At 46.7% G+C, this 23,249-nt stretch overlaps 1 pseudogene; it reads left to right on the top strand.

The window, feature by feature from the left end:
- Window positions 1–575: 575 nt before the first annotated feature.
- LOC136479179 (anthocyanidin-3-O-glucoside rhamnosyltransferase-like) lies at window positions 576–21,089 on the top strand (annotated as a pseudogene).
- Window positions 21,090–23,249: the final 2,160 nt, after the last annotated feature.

Here is a 23,249-nt window from a genome sequence, read left to right as displayed (position 1 = left end):
GGACACGACAGGATTACGACTAGACAACGACGATTGCGACTAGACAACGTCTTTGCCCTTCTTTGATTAGAGTTTTGAGGCACAACCACACATTTTTCAAACATGCCTGGCTAGGCAAAAGACGTTAACTTTTCACGAGCAACTCCTTTTGCCGAACAACTTATTACTCAAGCTCCCAACCAAACAAGGCTTCATTCGCTCGAGCTTATAAGTCAGAATCAGCTCTACTTTTTTAGTCATAGAACAGTGATTCTCTCTCACAACAAATTAGTCCTACAAATCAGCCGCAGCAGCAATAAGTCCCGCCAAACAGAGCCCAAGACCAAAATATACAAACAGTAGGAATACACAGTAGTCACGTATAATGCAAACATGTAAACAGTGTTTGTGCTGCATCGGCCGTCGCTCCTCACCTCCTTTTCTTCTATATATAGGCTCCACTCCAGTACTCCACCGGTCCACTCCATGAGCTTTCCATAGTTTCACATCAACAAGAACCGGCTCGGATCGTACACTGCCGGCCGGCGGAGGAGGCAACCGCAACGCCGGCGGCGGCAGCAACGCCACGCCCATGCATGCACGTGGTGATGCTCCCGTGGTTCGCCTTCGGCCACATCGTCCCGTTCGCGCAGATGGCGCGGAGGCTGCTGGCCACCTCTGCAGCCCCCGTCCGCGTCACGTTCCTCACGGCCGCTGGGAACGTCCCGCGTGTTGAGGCCATGCTATCCTCGATCTCGTCCGTTGGCGGCGGGGTGGCCGTCGTGCCGCTGCGCGTGCCCCGCGTGCCGGGGCTTCCCGAGGGCACGGCCAGCACCGCGGACCTCTCGCCTGAGGGCGCCGAGCTGCTCAAGGCCTCGCTAGACGCCGCCCGGCCCTAGGTGGTCGCGTGTTAGCACCCAAGGTGCCGAAGGTAACAGAATACAAGAAGAACATATTCGGGAGTAAGCTACTAGGAATGATTAAAATTGAAATTGAGTTTTTTACATCTCTGTTCATCCCCTTCTCTCTCAATCCTCTTACTACTTATACATTGTATCCTAGTTGATCCAAGATGGGCCGGTCACCCGCGAGCTGGGCTTCGTGATTCTCTTGGGCCTGACTGGAAGTGGGCCGGAAGGTGAGCTTGAAGTGCTGTCATCTTGATCAGGTGCCGCCGGGCCAGAGCAACTTACATTCCTCGGGTCTTCAGAGCCGGCATGTCCCCAGGCCGGCGCACGCGGAAACTGCTGGCGCAAGGTGACCAGCGGCTCCTAGGTAGCCAACTCCGGTGGAGTATGGGACCACTGAATGAGACCTTGCTCCATGGGATGATCTCCCGAAGTCCAGCGACGCTGAAGAACACACAGTGGCACTTGGAAGGTTTGCAAGTCAGAAGGCAAGACAGAAGATACCTGTTGAGTTCTAGGCGACAGCTTCAACTGGGACACATGCAACACCGGGTGTATCGAGGAGGATGGTGGTAACTCCAATTTGTAGGCTACGGAACCAATCTTCTCGAGAATGTTGAAAGGCCCAAAGAAATGAAATGACAGCTTGTGGTTTGATCTGCGGAACAGAGAAGATTGGACATATGGCTGGAGCTTCAAGAACACTTTGTCACCGACTGAGAACACCCGCTCTGATCGACCCTTGTCAGCTTGACGCTTCATGCGTTCCTGAGCACGCAGCAAGTGCTGCTGGATAAGCTCCTACATATGCCTACGACCAGCCAGCCAAGATGCTAGATCTAGAATAGGAGCCACCGATTCCACATCCAGTCCCATGTGTCGAGGTGGAACGCCATACGGGACCTCGAAGGGGGACTTGCCCAATGCGGAATGGAATGATGTATTATACCAATACTCCGCAAGGGACATCCAACGTTGCCACTATGAAGGGCAAGAATGAGCAAAACAGCGGAGGAAGGTTTCGAGGCATTGATTTACCCGTTCGGTTTGGCCATCGGTCTGTGGGTGATAAGATGAGCTTAGGCGGAGAGAAGTACCAGCTGCCTTAAATAGAGCCTGCCAAAACTGACTGGTGAAAATTTTGTCACGATCAGAGATGATAGAAGTGGGCAGACCATGTAGGTGATAAACATTGTTAAGGAACAGCTGAGCCACCGTCTTGGCCGTGAAGGGGTGCTTCAAGGCGATGAAATGAGCGAATTTAGAAAACTTGTCAACAACGACTAAGATTGCATTGGCAACTCCTGATGATGGAAGGCCCTCAATAAAATCCATGGAAATGATCTCCCAAGAGGTCTGAGGAACTGGCAGAGGCTGCAGTAGTCCTGGGTAACGAGCACGGTCCGGTTTAGCCTGCAAGCAAACTAAACAGGACTGCACCAGGTGCCAGGCATCGGCTTTCATGCCCTTCCAGAAGAAGAGATGCTTCAGTCTAGAGTAGGTAGCTGGTGCACCGGAATGACCCCCCATCGGACTATCATGAAAGGCTACCAAGACTTGTTGTTGGATAGCTTTACTAGATCCCAGCCAAATACGCCCTTTGTAGCGAATCACACCTTGAACCAGAGAGTATGGGGGACACAGACTCCGGGTTGATAGCTAATTGAGACAACAGCTTGGTAGCCTCCACATCAGCTTGATAGCTAAGCACCACTGCCTCTAACCACTGATGGGTGATAGAAGATATAGCCATGAGTTGCTCAAGATGGCGACGCCGAGACAAGGCATCAGCTGTAACACCCCAGGTGTTTGCCACCAGTTAAGCAATGGGTTTGAGCTAAAACATGGTATATTAAGTGATGATGAAGATGTCAAGGTCAAACCTATAGAAACGAGCCCCAACCTAAACTTGGAGATTGCACCTTTGCTCGCCTATAGACCCCTTTTCAAGATATATGCTTGGGTGGTGTTATTGGAATATCTTCGTGTGTCTCACATCAATAACCACCTATATTGATCCCTGGAAAAGTTTCGTGAAGTTTGGAATCAAGAAGTCACATGAAATGACGAGTTATGTCGTTGCTTGAATTATTTATAAAGTAAAGGGAATTCTCGATCATCAACCAAACCTTGCAACCTTGCCCAAATGACTCTAGATTAACTCTACAACAAAAGTCATGAAAGGTTCATGTTGGGCAAATGCCAAGAAAATGCTCCAATGGATCAAAAAGTATAATTTAAGCTTCATCGCGATCCTACTTTGGTCAAAGTAGAACAACAGGTTCTATACCAGTTTTGAGGTTGGACCTTAAATGAAAGTTGTAGTCCATATCATGTAGAACAAACTTTGTTTTTGGACCAAGAGCTAGATCAACTTGGAAATAAGTCAAACAGAGGCTCGAAGTTGGAACCTGCTGCTGATTTCAGCACTTAGAAATATTCTAAGTCTGAAATTCATCGACATCGGCATTGACGTCTCGCGTTCTCCAAATTTCGTTAAGTAACTTGACTTGACCCCAAAATAAAAGTTGGAGCTTACACGATGGGGAAGAACATACAAGAAGATGGCACCAGTTGCATTTCATTTCGACCATCAATTTTGGATGTTTGCTTGTCGCTGTCAAATCACTGACACTATCAAGTTTAGTACTAATTATATGCTAATCCAGCAGCCTAATGGCCGAGCACCCTTAATCAAAGTCGAAGAGCATTCTGAGGACAACAACTTTTCTATAGGCGCCAAGGTCCGAATCTGCACCGAATATGCCGAAAACGGACTCCAAGTCGGGCACAGCAACGCGCGCCACGTACTCGATGAAATGACTTCGTGGCGGCCATGCACCAGAGCGCGCCCCACCATTGCCGAGCTTTGCTGCCGCGTGCATCCTCGCCCCTGCGTCCCTGTCCCTCCATAACCGAGCGCCTGTGTGTCTCCACTCCTTGCTCACTCGCTTCCGCCCTCCCTGGCGTTTTTCCTTCGCGCTCACGCAAGCCAGAGCGCGGCCGCCATGATTGCCGCCGTCGAGCTCCCGTGCCACCACTGCTCCCTCGCCTACAGCCCTCTTGCGCCTGCACCGAGCGTCGCTACGCATCCGTCGCATCACGACGCCCCTCCTGCGCCCCTTTTTCGGTCACCGCGGCCGCCGGAGCGCCGTCGCCGCCAGTTCCGGCGAGCTCGAGCCACTGGCTTCTGTGGCCAGCCGTCCTTGGGCCACCGCAAGCCGAGCTGTGGGCTCCTAGTTGTGCGTACGCTCTCGCTGGTGCTCCACGCCGCTGCCAGCCACCGCCCGCCAACGCCGGCCAGCTCCTCCGCCGTCGCCACCGGAGCTGCGCCCCTGCACGCCGCGCACGCACGTGGCCAGGCCACCGTGGGCCACCTCGGGCCGAGCCGAGGCCTCCAGCGGGTGCGTAAGGACCCCCTAGTGCTCCCCCGCCCCTCAGCCGCCGACGACGTGCCTTCTCCGGCCGGATTCCGCGAGCTCCGACGACCTCCCCTGCTGGAAATCCCGTCAGGGGCGTCATGCTAGAATTCGACGAAGTTCAGGGGCCTAACTGCGAAGTCAGTGACTCATGTGAATAGTACCGTAAGGACTGGTTTGTAATTATTTTTCAGGAAATTTGGAAATTCATAGTAATTCATAGGAAATTCGTAAAATAGCAAATGAGGACTTTTTGGAATCCTTGTGAAATTTTCTATGCAGTGGATCTATAATATGGCATGTTTTAGTTTAAATACTTTGCGGTAAAAATAGAATTGTGTAGTAAGGTTGTAATGCTAGTTGAATTTGTTATTTTTCATAACTGTAGATCTAGGGCTCCAAATGGAGTGAAATTTTTGTGGCATGCTACTCATATGATAGTTGATGTGTGATAAAAATTTCATGAGTATTGGAAGAAGTATGAGTGAGTTATTGGTTTATCTTGCTCTCACATGAATTCTTGCTTTAGCAACTTGTCTTTTTCGTAGAGGTTGCTATACATATCCAAATGGAGTGAAATTTATACAGTAGACTATTAAGAGGATATGTGAGCCACTGTAATTTTTGTAGAAGTTATTGTGCACTTTTGGTATATGTTCATTAAGTCACCTTATTATCTAAAATAAATTAAGAAATGCATTAAAAGAATTTATTTGGTCATGGACACTAGGTTTTCTGGTGTTCTTTAGTCATGTATGACATGTTGGTAAAGTTGGTTTTGCCTAATTATGTATTTGCAACATAAGTTAATAATTATTTTCTTGCCAATGTGGTTTATGGATAGATCTGGGAACTTAGCAAAGTTCTTCATGATAATGTGCTTTATTGTGAAACTTGTTTATACAAAAGTTGTAGATAATTCATGTATCTAGCTTCTATTAAAATTTGGTGTCATTTGGCCAAGTAGTTTAAGAGTTATAGCTGTTTAAAGTTGGGTTTCAGAAATGGCTGCTTTCTGTCAATTTTGGACCAGTTTCTGTAAATGGATATATTTGACTTAGTTAACTTGAGAATCATGCTGAGATGATTAAAGATGAAATGTAGATAATTTCCTAAGCTTTCCAGAATGTCTTGTTTCATATCATTTGGATTTATAAAACTCCAGATATGATTGATTTATGAAGCTGCTGTTTGCAAGTCCAGAGATTGGCATATTCCGGTTATAGTTGTTGCTTCACCTTGACTTGCTTTGCATGTTGCTAAGTGTGGTTCACGTCCTTGGTAATTAAGTTAAATACACCTGAGATCTTGTGAGACTTATGTGCCATGTATAATATTCTTTGTTATCTTAGCATGATAGATTGTGTGATGTTAAGTTAAGCATCGCAAAGTACTTAAGTGTGTTTAGTGTAAACGATGCTTGTCTTGCTTGCTATTTGTGATGCGTCTCATGGTACTATTCTTCATATTCATGTACTTGCATCTTGCATCTCATCTAGGTACGCTAGATGCACCACGTGAAGAACGAGATGTTGGAGCCAAACCCGAAGATGGTGTTGGTGGATCTATCCCAAAGATGGAAGGACTAAGCAAGTGCTAGGACTTGAGATGTCACCAGGATGGTGCAAGCTAACTGAACTGACTTGTGTCGGATCCCAGGCAAGCCCCGGAGCATTATAAGTCTCCTACTTTATAAAAGCAATTCTTTCTATATATATGAGTTTATATATATTGTTGCATTAAGTTGTAGGAGTTGATTGAAACCGTTGATGCATTTATTACTATCCTTGCCTACCTTACTACCATGTTACCCTGTTAGGTCAGGATCGAATAACTGCTTAGCCTTGCTTAGACCGGTAGCGATCGGTGATATCCGGTCACCTACATTATAGGTGGTTACTGGAAGAATTTAGCTATGGAAAGAATGATATCCTGGAATTAACCATATGTGATGGATAATTGGAGACCGGACGGAAAAAAGTTGGAGGCAACCAGACAGGGTTCTGGGGTGCTGTTAGTTTCCGTCTGTGTCGATTAAGGACCGATCGTTGTTGGCCCTCGAGTCATGTTGAACGCATGCCTTACATTTAGCTGGCCGGATAAAGTACCTTCCGACCGCGAAGCTGGGAGATTTTTCGGGCCGAGTAGATTGCCCGCAGCGCACTGTGCCGGAGCAGGTGTGGTAGGACACGGGGGCGAGATGATAAGACCAAAGTGCAGTCGGTCGGCCCCCGGGTACATGTGGTTCCTGGCAAACTCGAGATTCCTGGAAAGTTGACTCGGTGATCAATATCTCACTTTAGCGGGTGAGTGAGGTTTGTGTAAGGAATAAATCACCAGCTGGTTAGGAATCGATTCGAATCGCCATCGCTCCTGGATAGTGAGCACTTGACTCGAGTTACTTCATCGTAGTAATTATTATGGAACAATGATGGTTATTTGGATGATATGGGATATGCTAAATCTAAATTGGTAACTGGATGTTATTGGTTAATCAAGTGATTGCTATAGTACAGGTGCTTACCTAGATGGATAGGTCATAATAAAGATGATGCAAAGTACTTAAAAATGGTTTCTTCATGATAGCTTATGCTTTTCGCAAACAAGTCAGCTAGCCCCCTAAAGAAAGCCATGCATAATCCTTGGTGTCACTTTATTTCTGGTTTACGACGGGTAAGTCTGGCTGAGTACATTCGAGTACTCAGGGTTTATCCCACCTTGTTGCAGGTGATGTTCTTGACCTGTTGATGATGGTGGCTAACCACCGGTGGCTCGGTGATTCTATACTTACTTCTCATCTATATGCTTTTGTCGGATGATGTCACTTATGCTAGCACTATATTTGGAACTTATATTAATGTAATCATTTGAAAGCTATGTTGTTTTCACTAAGCGGTTTTGAAACCCAAACTTGTACTATTATTTGTTAACCCCTTTGTAATATTATTTCCGCTGCAACTCGATGTATGTGATGTGTATTTGCTTAATCACGCGATCTTGGTTGTGATGTTGATTTACCGAGGTCTTTCGGGACACTCGGCGGACTACCGGGTTTATATGAGTGAAAGTATGGGTGTGTCAACGTGTTAGCGGGGACAACCGTACTTGATCTTGTATAAATTGGGCGGTTCTGTCACAGCTGGTATCAGAGCGAGATTAAGCATAATACTGTCAGGTACATAGTTTTACAAGCTAAGTTTTGGTTTTAAAAAGTCTATTTTAACTAAAACTTTAGCTACAGGCAAATTTGTCAAAACTTATTTATAAAACTATGCTAGCGACATCTTCCTTTATGCCTAGTTAAGGACTATTAGGTGGCTATCTAAGTACTAACTTTGGGGGATGTACCTTATTGCAATTTTTACTTTCGTCGTCCATACGGCGTGCTATTGTATGGATGTCATTCACTTGAATGGTAATGTATGGATCAATTGCCTCTACGTCCAGGTAAGTGTGAGTTGTGAGAGCATGACCGTCCAACTATCGGTCTAGGGGAGAGTTAGCTGTGGTTACTAGAATATTTACATGTTACACACATGTATATATGAAGGTACTTAATTGTGGGTATATCTATCGGGTAGCTATGGATACCGAAGTATATATATCTGGGGATGTATATATGGAAAGTATCTTAGTTTACTGCTTTTTATGTGCTTATTTATCTCTTATGGGAATGGTCTGCAATGAATTTGTCTGCAGGTATGCTAACCACGAATGCGTAGCTTGAATGTAGCTGACGACTAGCTATATATCGAGAGAGTACGTGTTATGCCACCGACATAAAACGTGATTGTCGCCTTAGGCTGGCAATTTCGTGAGGACGAATAGGACGAGCATGCATCATGGTTGTGCTAGTACATAAATATGCTTCCCTTCCTTTGTTCTAAGTACTAAGTAACTTGTGGTCGATGTATTGCACTATCTTCCTTGTGTGAAGTTAAACAAGAATGCCTTGTTCCATGTTGCTTGAATAGGAAGTGCTTGAGAAAAGTGTGTGCTTAGCCTTGCTAGAAATAATTGTGGTTACATGCTTAACCTATAATGTCCTCTAGTTTAGCCAAGTGGTGGGTATGTATGCTTGTTATCTAATTAGTGCCATAGTTATCACCCTTTTTGTCCTCGGTAAGCATACGAGTGTTGAAGAGCGCTATCCTAGAACCACGTCCGAGTTTTGGTAATCACTTGGTGGACACAAGACGTACATGGAAATTTGGCAAGAAGTCCCCTGCTCAGTTGTCTTTGGCAATTAAGCTATGCTCTCTTGCGTTGTGTTTTGATTTTCGGATCCCCTGCTTGTTGACTCCTAACCTTGTGACTACCTTTGTTTGCTACCCCTCCTTCGCATAGTGCTTGCTCCTATGCAACCCAATTTATGCCAATTGAGATTTCTTGTGGGCTGTATGTTCAGTAATGGTGCCACGATTAGCGATCTACGGTGCCGCGACGAAACCGAGAGCCTCCTGTGGGTGCACACACAAGGCTGTGCTGCTCGGCACGCGCTGGTATCGAGGTTTCTAGTCATGATCCATTATAGAACTACACCGATATGATATTCTCACTTGAGCTCCTCCTTGGTTATCTCTCCTTATCATGTCAAGAGATCTATATGTCGAACTAGATGCAATAGGACTCCCTTGTGAAGTCATCCAACGGTTAACCTTTGAAGAGCAGGTCACTAACAGGAACATAAACAGACTGCAAGAGGTGGCAGACAAGTGACTCTACTTGACGATCCCTATAATGATGTCGGTCATCTAATGAGCAACTTATGTCATTTTCATTGGATCAGAAAGGTGCACCACGCTTAAGGTTGAACAAGTTATCAGTCGGATGATAAATGGACCAGGAGATTATGTGCTGTAATAGGTCACCTGGTATATATGAGATTCCTATCCAAGTTCTCAATCTTTAGGTGCATAAGGATGACGTAGACAAACCGACCTCCTTTGGTGTGACCCCTTTCTGCTGACTTCAATGGCGACCATCGGTAGGCTTCGACCAAAATTTTTATTGTCAAGAGTAAAGATTTGGAACCTTTTTAGTGTTGAGGGACAACTGATTTGTTACCAGTAGGAAAGTTAGTCTTCAGTTAGGTAACGACTATTTGGTAACTATGAAGGTCAGATCTCACAGAACAATGTTGATCAAGGAAACAACAAACCTGGCCCCGCAATGCAAGTGCTACTTCTTCTCCAAATGTGCTATCAAGTCAATTCCATCTTGGACAATCACGTATATAGTACAAGACGTGGTATCGGCTAGGTAGGAGCTAGTGAAAGCACGTCCCTGATTTTAGTTAGCATCTTTATGCCCCAAGGTGCCAATTACACATGTGTCCGGGTTCTATTGGACCAAGTGCCAGAGAATATTCAGGAATGGTTCCTTGTCAATGTAGAAATGCCCTACATGTGGAATAATGTTTTGTGCCCTGCGAAAACGTCCCACCAGTTAAATGCTTGTGCATAGTCAAGTTGGTGTCTAGAACGATGGTTGAAGTGTTACCAGAGAAGCATGTAAGGAAAACTCTAGCCTCCATCCTCAGCTAGAGAAAGACTGCAGCTGCTATGAGAAAGGTTAGAGAGTGCAAAACACACACATCAACGTGTGGGGCGAAGAAAAGAGAGGACACAAAATCTGTCCAGATTTTGTGGCACTAAACCGGTTATCTTCAAGCCGACGGTTAGTGACTCAAACGAAGTTGGATTGACCCCAAACTTGGTGATCTCATTCCTTGCTTAAGGCCCTTCAATGTCTTAAGTTGGTTTGAGTATTGGCTGAGTAAAACATCGGATTAGAGAGATATCTTGTCGGCTTGGTTTGCTGCCATTTTCAAACACAGCAGTTTTGGTAGATGAATTGTTTGGATGGTCAAACGGTGCCCATTTGAGTTGAATTTTGGTGAGTAGTTAGAAGACCCATGGATCTACATCACCACAAAAATTTGTGCATATTGGAGCAGTAGTTTGTGAGATATGAATAGAAAACAAAAGGGTACAGAATCTGCAATTTCGCTGTGACTGCGATCATCATTTGCATTAAACGGTTGTGTTTGTAATTCATGCCAAGAAATTACAACTTGTAGGTGTATTGCTGATTAGACAACCCTCCATACCCTTGAGAAGACTAATTGCACCCCTATGTGCCTTGCCTTTGCCCTCTTAGATCAGCAATGCGTGAGCAGTCAAGGTGTTCTAGAAGTCAAAATCGTGCCCTTGCAATTCGAAAGCAATTGGAAAGATGTCAAACCGTAGATTTTTGGATTATGGTTTTTGAGATATTGATTGGCCTTGGAATGGAAGTCTCGAAGACAAATGTAGTAAGAAGGCTGGTTTTGCTACGATGCAAGTCAACCCAACTTGCTGTGCAACTGCACCACGAAGGCAAATTGTGCTCAACCTGCTTGGTAGTGAACTAGTCCCTAGTTTTGTGATTACTTGCAACTTGTGTTGTCCTCCAAGCATCGCTAACATCCTTCTATGTCAATGGTTCTCCAATGCTGACATGCCTTTGGTACCTTATATGTGTTTTTACCCCAAGAGGTTGCATCAGATTCCACCCAGATCACTGTTGCAACTTGGATCCCAAGGCTCCCTAAGGAATGATCATCGATAACATTGAGCCGACAGAGTCAGCTATTATGTTTACCACTCACTCAGCAGACTCAGACCATACAATATTGTTATCAGAGAAAGAGAACTGCACACATGAACCATTGCAACGAGTATCCTTCAGAAGATTATCCTCTAGTGTAAAGTCCATATGGTCTGTGCTATATCCACTTGGAAAGTAGATGCTGCAAGTATTTAGTCTACGTTTGTATCGCTCTTCGTACATCGAGGACGAAGTACATAGGACATTGCTATCTTGGATTCCTCCCAAAGTAACAATACTTCATGAAGGCCAACGAAGGAAATTCTTCAGTCAAAACTGACTACAAAGGACAAGTATCAGAAAGTGTCTTGACCAAATTAGCCTCCCTTATGCTTGAAGTGATGTAGCCTAAATCCGTCGCTGATATCGGAAACTGGTAGCATGTCTCTCTTCCATAAAAGTCTTTCGTCCTGAATCTCGGGACGCGATTCTTTTAAGGGGGGAGGGCTGTAACACCCCAGGTGTTTGCCACCAGTTAAGCAATGGGTTTGAGCTAAAACATGGTATATTAAGTGATGATGAAGATGTCAAGGTCAAACCTATAGAAACGAGCCCCAACCTAAACTTGGAGATTGCACCTTTGCTCGCCTATAGACCCCTTTTCAAGATATATGCTTGGGTGGTGTTATTGGAATATCTTCGTGTGTCTCACATCAATAACCACCTATATTGATCCCTGGAAAAGTTTCGTGAAGTTTGGAATCAAGAAGTCACATGAAATGACGAGTTATGTCGTTGCTTGAATTATTTATAAAGTAAAGGGAATTCTCGATCATCAACCAAACCTTGCAACCTTGCCCAAATGACTCTAGATTAACTCTACAACAAAAGTCATGAAAGGTTCATGTTGGGCAAATGCCAAGAAAATGCTCCAATGGATCAAAAAGTATAATTTAAGCTTCATCGCGATCCTACTTTGGTCAAAGTAGAACAACAGGTTCTATACCAGTTTTGAGGTTGGACCTTAAATGAAAGTTGTAGTCCATATCATGTAGAACAAACTTTGTTTTTGGACCAAGAGCTAGATCAACTTGGAAATAAGTCAAACAGAGGCTCGAAGTTGGAACCTGCTGCTGATTTCAGCACTTAGAAATATTCTAAGTCTGAAATTCATCGACATCGGCATTGACGTCTCGCGTTCTCCAAATTTCGTTAAGTAACTTGACTTGACCCCAAAATAAAAGTTGGAGCTTACACGATGGGGAAGAACATACAAGAAGATGGCACCAGTTGCATTTCATTTCGACCATCAATTTTGGATGTTTGCTTGTCGCTGTCAAATCACTGACACTATCAAGTTTAGTACTAATTATATGCTAATCCAGCAGCCTAATGGCCGAGCACCCTTAATCAAAGTCGAAGAGCATTCTGAGGACAACAACTTTTCTATAGGCGCCAAGGTCCGAATCTGCACCGAATATGCCGAAAACGGACTCCAAGTCGGGCACAGCAACGCGCGCCACGTACTCGATGAAATGACTTCGTGGCGGCCATGCACCAGAGCGCGCCCCACCATTGCCGAGCTTTGCTGCCGCGTGCATCCTCGCCCCTGCGTCCCTGTCCCTCCATAACCGAGCGCCTGTGTGTCTCCACTCCTTGCTCACTCGCTTCCGCCCTCCCTGGCGTTTTTCCTTCGCGCTCACGCAAGCCAGAGCGCGGCCGCCATGATTGCCGCCGTCGAGCTCCCGTGCCACCACTGCTCCCTCGCCTACAGCCCTCTTGCGCCTGCACCGAGCGTCGCTACGCATCCGTCGCATCACGACGCCCCTCCTGCGCCCCTTTTTCGGTCACCGCGGCCGCCGGAGCGCCGTCGCCGCCAGTTCCGGCGAGCTCGAGCCACTGGCTTCTGTGGCCAGCCGTCCTTGGGCCACCGCAAGCCGAGCTGTGGGCTCCTAGTTGTGCGTACGCTCTCGCTGGTGCTCCACGCCGCTGCCAGCCACCGCCCGCCAACGCCGGCCAGCTCCTCCGCCGTCGCCACCGGAGCTGCGCCCCTGCACGCCGCGCACGCACGTGGCCAGGCCACCGTGGGCCACCTCGGGCCGAGCCGAGGCCTCCAGCGGGTGCGTAAGGACCCCCTAGTGCTCCCCCGCCCCTCAGCCGCCGACGACGTGCCTTCTCCGGCCGGATTCCGCGAGCTCCGACGACCTCCCCTGCTGGAAATCCCGTCAGGGGCGTCATGCTAGAATTCGACGAAGTTCAGGGGCCTAACTGCGAAGTCAGTGACTCATGTGAATAGTACCGTAAGGACTGGTTTGTAATTATTTTTCAGGAAATTTGGAAATTCATAGTAATTCATAGGAAATTCGTAAAATAGCAAATGAGGACTTTTTGGAATCCTTGTGAAATTTTCTATGCAGTGGATCTATAATATGGCATGTTTTAGTTTAAATACTTTGCGGTAAAAATAGAATTGTGTAGTAAGGTTGTAATGCTAGTTGAATTTGTTATTTTTCATAACTGTAGATCTAGGGCTCCAAATGGAGTGAAATTTTTGTGGCATGCTACTCATATGATAGTTGATGTGTGATAAAAATTTCATGAGTATTGGAAGAAGTATGAGTGAGTTATTGGTTTATCTTGCTCTCACATGAATTCTTGCTTTAGCAACTTGTCTTTTTCGTAGAGGTTGCTATACATATCCAAATGGAGTGAAATTTATACAGTAGACTATTAAGAGGATATGTGAGCCACTGTAATTTTTGTAGAAGTTATTGTGCACTTTTGGTATATGTTCATTAAGTCACCTTATTATCTAAAATAAATTAAGAAATGCATTAAAAGAATTTATTTGGTCATGGACACTAGGTTTTCTGGTGTTCTTTAGTCATGTATGACATGTTGGTAAAGTTGGTTTTGCCTAATTATGTATTTGCAACATAAGTTAATAATTATTTTCTTGCCAATGTGGTTTATGGATAGATCTGGGAACTTAGCAAAGTTCTTCATGATAATGTGCTTTATTGTGAAACTTGTTTATACAAAAGTTGTAGATAATTCATGTATCTAGCTTCTATTAAAATTTGGTGTCATTTGGCCAAGTAGTTTAAGAGTTATAGCTGTTTAAAGTTGGGTTTCAGAAATGGCTGCTTTCTGTCAATTTTGGACCAGTTTCTGTAAATGGATATATTTGACTTAGTTAACTTGAGAATCATGCTGAGATGATTAAAGATGAAATGTAGATAATTTCCTAAGCTTTCCAGAATGTCTTGTTTCATATCATTTGGATTTATAAAACTCCAGATATGATTGATTTATGAAGCTGCTGTTTGCAAGTCCAGAGATTGGCATATTCCGGTTATAGTTGTTGCTTCACCTTGACTTGCTTTGCATGTTGCTAAGTGTGGTTCACGTCCTTGGTAATTAAGTTAAATACACCTGAGATCTTGTGAGACTTATGTGCCATGTATAATATTCTTTGTTATCTTAGCATGATAGATTGTGTGATGTTAAGTTAAGCATCGCAAAGTACTTAAGTGTGTTTAGTGTAAACGATGCTTGTCTTGCTTGCTATTTGTGATGCGTCTCATGGTACTATTCTTCATATTCATGTACTTGCATCTTGCATCTCATCTAGGTACGCTAGATGCACCACGTGAAGAACGAGATGTTGGAGCCAAACCCGAAGATGGTGTTGGTGGATCTATCCCAAAGATGGAAGGACTAAGCAAGTGCTAGGACTTGAGATGTCACCAGGATGGTGCAAGCTAACTGAACTGACTTGTGTCGGATCCCAGGCAAGCCCCGGAGCATTATAAGTCTCCTACTTTATAAAAGCAATTCTTTCTATATATATGAGTTTATATATATTGTTGCATTAAGTTGTAGGAGTTGATTGAAACCGTTGATGCATTTATTACTATCCTTGCCTACCTTACTACCATGTTACCCTGTTAGGTCAGGATCGAATAACTGCTTAGCCTTGCTTAGACCGGTAGCGATCGGTGATATCCGGTCACCTACATTATAGGTGGTTACTGGAAGAATTTAGCTATGGAAAGAATGATATCCTGGAATTAACCATATGTGATGGATAATTGGAGACCGGACGGAAAAAAGTTGGAGGCAACCAGACAGGGTTCTGGGGTGCTGTTAGTTTCCGTCTGTGTCGATTAAGGACCGATCGTTGTTGGCCCTCGAGTCATGTTGAACGCATGCCTTACATTTAGCTGGCCGGATAAAGTACCTTCCGACCGCGAAGCTGGGAGATTTTTCGGGCCGAGTAGATTGCCCGCAGCGCACTGTGCCGGAGCAGGTGTGGTAGGACACGGGGGCGAGATGATAAGACCAAAGTGCAGTCGGTCGGCCCCCGGGTACATGTGGTTCCTGGCAAACTCGAGATTCCTGGAAAGTTGACTCGGTGATCAATATCTCACTTTAGCGGGTGAGTGAGGTTTGTGTAAGGAATAAATCACCAGCTGGTTAGGAATCGATTCGAATCGCCATCGCTCCTGGATAGTGAGCACTTGACTCGAGTTACTTCATCGTAGTAATTATTATGGAACAATGATGGTTATTTGGATGATATGGGATATGCTAAATCTAAATTGGTAACTGGATGTTATTGGTTAATCAAGTGATTGCTATAGTACAGGTGCTTACCTAGATGGATAGGTCATAATAAAGATGATGCAAAGTACTTAAAAATGGTTTCTTCATGATAGCTTATGCTTTTCGCAAACAAGTCAGCTAGCCCCCTAAAGAAAGCCATGCATAATCCTTGGTGTCACTTTATTTCTGGTTTACGACGGGTAAGTCTGGCTGAGTACATTCGAGTACTCAGGGTTTATCCCACCTTGTTGCAGGTGATGTTCTTGACCTGTTGATGATGGTGGCTAACCACCGGTGGCTCGGTGATTCTATACTTACTTCTCATCTATATGCTTTTGTCGGATGATGTCACTTATGCTAGCACTATATTTGGAACTTATATTAATGTAATCATTTGAAAGCTATGTTGTTTTCACTAAGCGGTTTTGAAACCCAAACTTGTACTATTATTTGTTAACCCCTTTGTAATATTATTTCCGCTGCAACTCGATGTATGTGATGTGTATTTGCTTAATCACGCGATCTTGGTTGTGATGTTGATTTACCGAGGTCTTTCGGGACACTCGGCGGACTACCGGGTTTATATGAGTGAAAGTATGGGTGTGTCAACGTGTTAGCGGGGACAACCGTACTTGATCTTGTATAAATTGGGCGGTTCTGTCACATCAGCAGCCCCATTCTTAGTGCCCTTCTTGTAGAGGATCTTGTACTGGAGGCCCATGAGGCGAGCAAACACCTTCTGCTGCCATGCGGTATGAAGGCATTGATCATTGAGGTGTGTTAAACTTTGATGATCGGTGTGAATATAAAACTCGGCCTTGAGTAGGTAATGGCGCCACTGATCCACTGCCAACAAAATTGCCAAATATTCCTTCTCGTAGACAGTGAGGCCTTGATTCCTCTTGCTAAGTGGTTTGCTAATGAAGGTAATTGGATGACCATCCTGCTGTAGCACAGCTCCAATTCCAGAACCCGAAGCATTAGTCTCGATGTGGAAAGGCTTGTTAAAATCTGGAAGAGCTAATACTAGTGCTGAACAGAGAGTAGCTTTGAGCAGATCAAAAGCTTCAGCATGAGCAGGAGTCCACACAAAGATTTTATCCTTCTTGAGCAATTCAGTGAGGGGCTTAGCAAGAATACCAAAATGTTTGATGAATTTGCGGTAATAGCCTGCCAGGCCGAGAAATCCATGTAGCTCCCTGATGTTGGAGGGTACTGGCCAATCAACAACAGTGCGGATCTTCGCAGGATCAGTAGACATGCCAGCTGCACTATCGTGTGGCCGAGGTAAGAGATGGACTGTCGAGCAAAGCTGCATTTGGACTGTTTGAGCTTCCACTGGTCATGGCGTAGCCAGTCAAAGACTTGTTGTAGATGGAATATATGAGCCTCAAAGGAAGGATTGAACACTAGTATGTCATCAAAAAAGACAATGACGAACTTGCGTAGTCCTGGAGCAAGGGTAGCGTTCATGGTGCCCTGGAATGTTCCTGGTGCTCCTATGAGTCCAAAGGCCATCACTCGGAACTCATACTGGCCTAGGTGGGTTTGGAAGGCCGTTTTAAACTCTTCTCCTTCACGCAACAGAATCTGATGGAAGCCAGCCCGAAGGTCCAGGGTAGAAAACCAGCAGGCATTGGCAAGTTCATCCATTAGTTGGTCGAAGACCGGGACAGGAAACTTGGACTTCAAGGTCAAAGCATTGAGGTAACGAAAATCAACACAAAAGCGATAGCCAATTTCCTTTTTACGGACCAGGAGCACCGAAGAAGAAAAGGAGCTATGACTGTGCCGAATCAACCCTTTGTGATAACATTTCTTGGACTTGTTTCTCAATCTCGTCCTTAAGCTTGGGTGGGTACCGATACGGTCTCACCATGACAGGAGCTGCTCCAGGAATTAGAGGAATCTCATGATCACAGGCTCGGGAAGGTGGCAAGGAAGTGGGTGGCTCGAACAAATCAGAATAAGTATCCAACATCGACTGTATCTCAACCGGCAACGGCTACAAATCCCGTTCAGCACTCTCAGCAGCATCTAGTGAAGCAATGTGGAGCAATAGTTGATGAGGAAATGCAGTTGGAAGCCCCTGCAACACAGTGATCTGCCCCTTGTATGGTAGCGCCATCCACTTTTCCTACCAATGAATCTGCATGGGACTGTGAGCTGCTAACCAATCCATACCAATCACCACCTCAAAGGTACCCAGTGGTAGCACCCTGAAGTCAGACTAAAACGAGCAAGCACCCACTGACCAAGGCACTTGAAGCAGAACTGCTGAGGTGGTGAGCTGAGTTCCACCAGCGACCAATATAGAGCTACAGACTAGGACTGAAACCACACCGAACAAGTGAGGAACCAATGCTTGATTCACAAAGGATGAGGAGCTACCTGAGTCGACCAGGATCTGCACTGGTATTGACTGTAACAAACCGGCGAAGCAAATCGAGCGAGTAGCTGTCACACCGGAAAAGGCAGACTTGGAGAGGGCTAAGCAACACTTCTCCGAAGGTGGAAATTTCTCAACAGAGTCAGCCAACGAATCTTCTGAAGAAAATGACTCCCAGAGAGCGTTGACTGCATGTAGGACCTCTGGAGCACAGACATGGTCCTTACTCCACTTGGCGTTGCATTTGAAACAAAGTCCCAGAGCCCGCCGATATGCCTTGACAGCTGCCATAGTTTGATGGGTGGTCTGAACATTCGCCCCAACCGGAGCAGCAACAACTGGGGCCACCGCCTTGTCAGCCCGCGGTGGAGGCGGGGGCAGCGGCAGAGGAGATGCTGTAGCCGCTGGTAGTCTGGGCCGAACAGCAGCTGACCAATCACCTCCACGCTGGACTCGCAGATTAGGAGCCGTGGCCACCTCTTCCTGCAGATTAGGAGCCGTGGCCAGGCTGGACTGCATCGAAAGTTTGGGGACGCTGAACAAGAATAACTGCTCGAATGTCAGAGCGAAGTCCATCAATGAAACGCTAAGTATAGAATAGTGGGTCAGCATGAGGTGAATAGGAAATAAGCTGATCAACTAACTGAGAAAATGCAGTGACATAAGCTGAGACCGAAGTATGCTGACAGATACTGAACATTTGACGCAGGAGATGCTCATGCTGATCATGATCGAATCGTTCGTGAAGCATTTGACAGAAGGATTCCCAAGTGGCCGAGGGGAGCTGGGGAGCGATAGATTGGTACCAAATCGCTGCTGGACCCTCCATGTAGTGTTCAACTAAACCAATCCAGATAGAGGGATCTACAACATAGGTGAGGAAATACTTTTCACAGAGGGAACACCAATGTTTCGGATTGACCCCATCGAACGTTGGAAACGGAAGTTTCAGAAGCCGGCCCGTCAGCTGGTTGGGGCGGTGGAACTCAGGGTAAGGAGGATAATGCTGGGGATGGAGTGGTCTGTGCTCAAAATTGGAATGGGATAATGGAGGGGGGTGAAATAGATGTGAAGGTGGATGGTGAACGGGATCAGGCGCTGGACGCGGATGAAAGGCGGCAGGCGGTGGACGAAAATCAGGTACAGAATGATGAGAGTGATTTTCAGGAATCATACCATTGGCCGGGACATGGGTCCAAGTCGTAACGACTCCGGACCCAGCATCCCGTGGAGTGAGGTCGACGCGGTGCCCGCTGGGCGGTGTGGCGTGCAGACCGGTTGCTTGAGCCAACGCAGTCGCCGCCGGTGGTGAATGCAGTGCGACCGGCCGGTGAGATGAATCGTCGAACACCTGGCGGTCAAGTGTCTTCACCAACTTCTGGACGTCCTTGCGGATGTCACCTAGGACGGCATCCACGCCTGGGCGCCGCACTTCTGGATCCGCCGAGACCTTCTCGAGCGCGACCGCCCGTGGATCGAACTCCGACTTGACTGGCACGTCGGTGCGAGGCTCCAGAGTGGTGTGGCGGTGGCCGGAACCGACAACGAAGGAGGCTTCGAGGGAGGCGAGGCGCTGCTCGACGGACGCAGACACCGGATCCGGAAGCCGCGACTCGATCCCCTCCAAGCGCTTCTCGAGTCCGATAGCTTGGGTGGAGATGGAGGTTTCCAGGGTGGCAAAATGGGAGTCGACGGAGCCGGTGCGGTCAGCGAAGGCGCGGTCGCGGTCGTCGAGACAGTGGTCGAACTCGTCGAAGCGGGCGTTGAGTGCGTCGAGGATTTGCTTCAAGGATGGCTCCATGGCGCCGCGAGCACGATTGAGCCGGGTGTAGTGGTGGTGCTGAGTTGGGGGCGGCGGAAGAGGGGGTGGCGGTGGTGCGGACTTGGCCAGGATTGGAACGAGACGTCTGATACCAGGTGTTAGCACCCAAGGTGCCAAACATAACAGAATACAGGAAGAACAGATTTGGGAGTAAGCTACTAGGAATAATTAAAACTGAAATTGAGTTTTTTACATCTCTGTTCATCCCCTTCTCTCTCAATCCTCTTACTACTTATACATTGTATCCTAGTTGATCCAAGATGAACCGGTCATCTGCGAGCTGGGCTTCGTGATTCTCTTGGGCCTGACTGGAAGTGGGCCGGAAGGCGAGCTTGAAGTGCTGTCATCTTGATCAGGTGCCGCCGGGCCAGAGCAGCTTACACCGCGCTGCTGGCTGAGCTCTGCCCGGACGCCGTGCTGCTCGACTTCGCCACCCCCTGGGCGCTGGGCGTCAAGTCGCTCCACTTCAGCGTCTTCTCCGCCGTCGCGAGCGCATACCTCATGTCCGGCCCCGCAGGCTTTCCCGGCGTCTCCTCCCCGCTCACCGCGTACCAGGCAGCCGACTTCGCCAACGTGTTTGCTAGCTTCGACGGCCAGCCCTCCGCCTACGACCGTGTGGTGGGCTGCATGCGGCCCTGCGACGGCATCGTGCACAAGACATGCGCCGAGATGGAGGGCGCCTACATCGACTACTTCGCCGCCCAGATCCGGAAGCCCGTGCTCGTGGTAGGGCCGCTGGTGCCGGACCCGCCGCGGGGGGAGCTGCTGGACGAGCGCTGGGCCACCTGGCTGTCGGCGTTCCCGGACGGCGCCGTCGTCTTCGCCTCGTTCGGCAGCGAGACGTTCCTGCCACCCGCCGCGGCGACGGAGCTCCTCTTGGGCCTCGAGGCCACCGGCCGCCCGTTCCTCGCCGTGCTCAACTCCCCGAACGGCGAGGCGGTCGTCCCGCCGCCGGGCTTCGCGGAGAGGGTGTCGGGGAGAGGACTGGTGCACACCGGGTGGGTGCAGCAGCAGCACATCCTGCGCCACCGGAGCGTGGGGTGCTACGTCACTCACGCCGGGTTCAGCTCCGTCGTGGAGGGGCTCGTCGCCGGCTGCCGCCTCGTGCTGCTGCCCATGAAGGGCGACCAGTTCCCCAACCCGGCGCTGTTCGCGCGCGACCTCCGCGTGGGCGTCGAGGTGGCGCGTCGCGACGAGGACGGCTGGTTCGGGCGCCAGGACGTGTGCGACGCAGTCGCCACGGCGGTGGCGGACGGAGGGGAAGGGGACGCTAGGAAGTGGGCCGACTTCTTGACGGACGAAGCCGTGCAGGGAAGGTTCGCCGACGAGTTCGTCCGCATCTCAGGAAGCTCGTCAGCACGGCCTCCGGTTGATTTAGCGCTCGACCTTCTGTTCATTTGCTGTACACTTCTATGTCCTTATTCTCTTGTCGAACGCGCTGTCAACTGCGATCACTGTTGTGCACTTGTACGTTATCTTATTTTTTTTTTCCTTTTCCAAGTTTCATATGTATCTTTCTTGATATTTAGTCACATCCACGTTCGTAAATTAATCCTACAAATTAGTACGGAGTAGAAAAATAAACAAAATAAGCCTACAAATTAGTACGCTGTGAACTGTGATCACTGTTGTGCACTTGTACGTTATTTTTTTTTTCTTTTCCAAGTTTCATATTTACCTTTCTTGATATTTAATCAATAAAATAAACATCTACGTTCGTAAATTAATCCTAATCCTACAAATTAGTACAAAAATATAAACAAAATAATCCTATAAAAAATCTTGCTAGAAAGGTTTTTTTTCTATCGGTCATCACTTGTGACATGTCTAAATTACAACCTGTGCTTTTAGGGGAAAAATGGTCGAAATCACAAGTCTCTACATTTCGAATCTAGATTTCAAGCTCGGGTATCTGATTAAGCCGCATCACTCGTTAATGTTGGATGCAGCTACAAAACTCTGGCAGTGCAGACCCAAATCTAAGGCTGCCAGCAAGGGGGATTTTTGCAGCCCAGCCCCGAAATTCATCCCCGTGGGGGATTGAACCCTGGTTGCTGGGGCGCCAACCAACTGAGTTTGAGTCCCTTTCGCACAGCTCATCTCGGTGAACCTGAATCTGAAAACCTTTGTGCATGGTCTGGTTGGGTCTGTTTTTTTTTTTCTTTTTCTTGCAGCACCCAGCACATTAGGGACAGATCATGGATGCCAAGCCTGCCGTACTGGATGGGTCTTTGAACCCTTTGCCATGAAACCAAACAATTGCCACCATTGGACCTGTTCTTGACCCTTCCAAATAAACCCTCTTCTTCTCTTGTCCATTTAGAAAAATAAAGATCATTGGAGAGAGTGGATTGCCCTGACAGAGGCCACGCTGGTGAATAATCTCCTCTCCTGGTTCCCTGTTTACAAGCATCTGCAAAGGAGGTTGCACCAGCGTCGTCCAAAACCCAATTTGATCAAGACTTTCAGCATAAATGCCCAGGACACTGAAGAATCAAACACCTTGGAAATGTGCAGTTTGAGGAAGACATGAGGTTCCTTTTTGTCTATGCAAACAATTCACGGTTGTGCTGGAATGCTGGATATCTTTCAAAGAAGCGCTGATTTGGGATAAGATACCAGGGATTGGTTAATTCTGGGAGATAACACTTATGTCCTCACTCTTGTTATTTTTTTCTTTTATCTTTTACTTGGGGGATCTGGAGGACAAGAAACAAAATGTAGATTGAAAATGTATTTCTCAAGGATTGAACTGACGTTTATCCAAAAATTCTCTTTTTGCAGAGATGGTGGGACTTTGCGGAATGCTTCTGACAAGCTTCACCTTGAAGAATTATCATAAAAAAGATCTGGAGACGGCTGGAAGTCTTTAGGAGTAAATGATAACAATGACCAAGAGTCCAAGGCCTAGAGTCTTTTGTAGCTCTTTTTTGTGTCACGGTGGAGTGGTTTGCGTAGTGCTCTCTGCTCTGTGAGTAACCTGTGCTGTAATGTGCGCTGGCCGCTGGCAACCCATCGTTCTTGTCATTCACTCTTATTGGCTTTACCTTTTTTTTTTTTTTTGGAAAAAGTCTACTGGACCCTCAACTATCATACTTGATCTACTTCACCCCCTCAACTATGAAACCGTTTGTTTTACCCCCAGAACTATCTAAAACCGTCTGTTTTACCCCCCGGGGCGGTTTTCAGCGGCGGTTTTGCTACAGTAACAGCGGGTTTGCTACAGTGACGCTGGGTTTGCTACAGTACCCGTGGTTTTGAATTTTCCTTTTTTATTTATTTTCGGTGAATTTTTGAAAAATCATAGTAAATCATAGAAAAATCATAAAATAAAAAATCTAATTTTATTGGACTCCACATGAGTAGATCTACATAGTGAATATATAATACGGTATACTTTAGTACAAAATTTTTACTGTAGCCTTAGATTAATTGAAAAATCCAATTTTGTCTGTAATTAATTAGAATTTATCTATAACTAAGTTATACATAGTCCAATGAGTACGAAATTTTTACTATAGTTCAAGCATACA

Source organism: Miscanthus floridulus, chromosome 9 (genome assembly GCF_019320115.1).
Source record: "Miscanthus floridulus cultivar M001 chromosome 9, ASM1932011v1, whole genome shotgun sequence".
Lineage (NCBI taxonomy): Eukaryota > Viridiplantae > Streptophyta > Magnoliopsida > Poales > Poaceae > Miscanthus > Miscanthus floridulus.
Note: the sequence above shows the minus strand (reverse complement) of the source record. Positions and strands in the feature narration are given on the sequence as shown.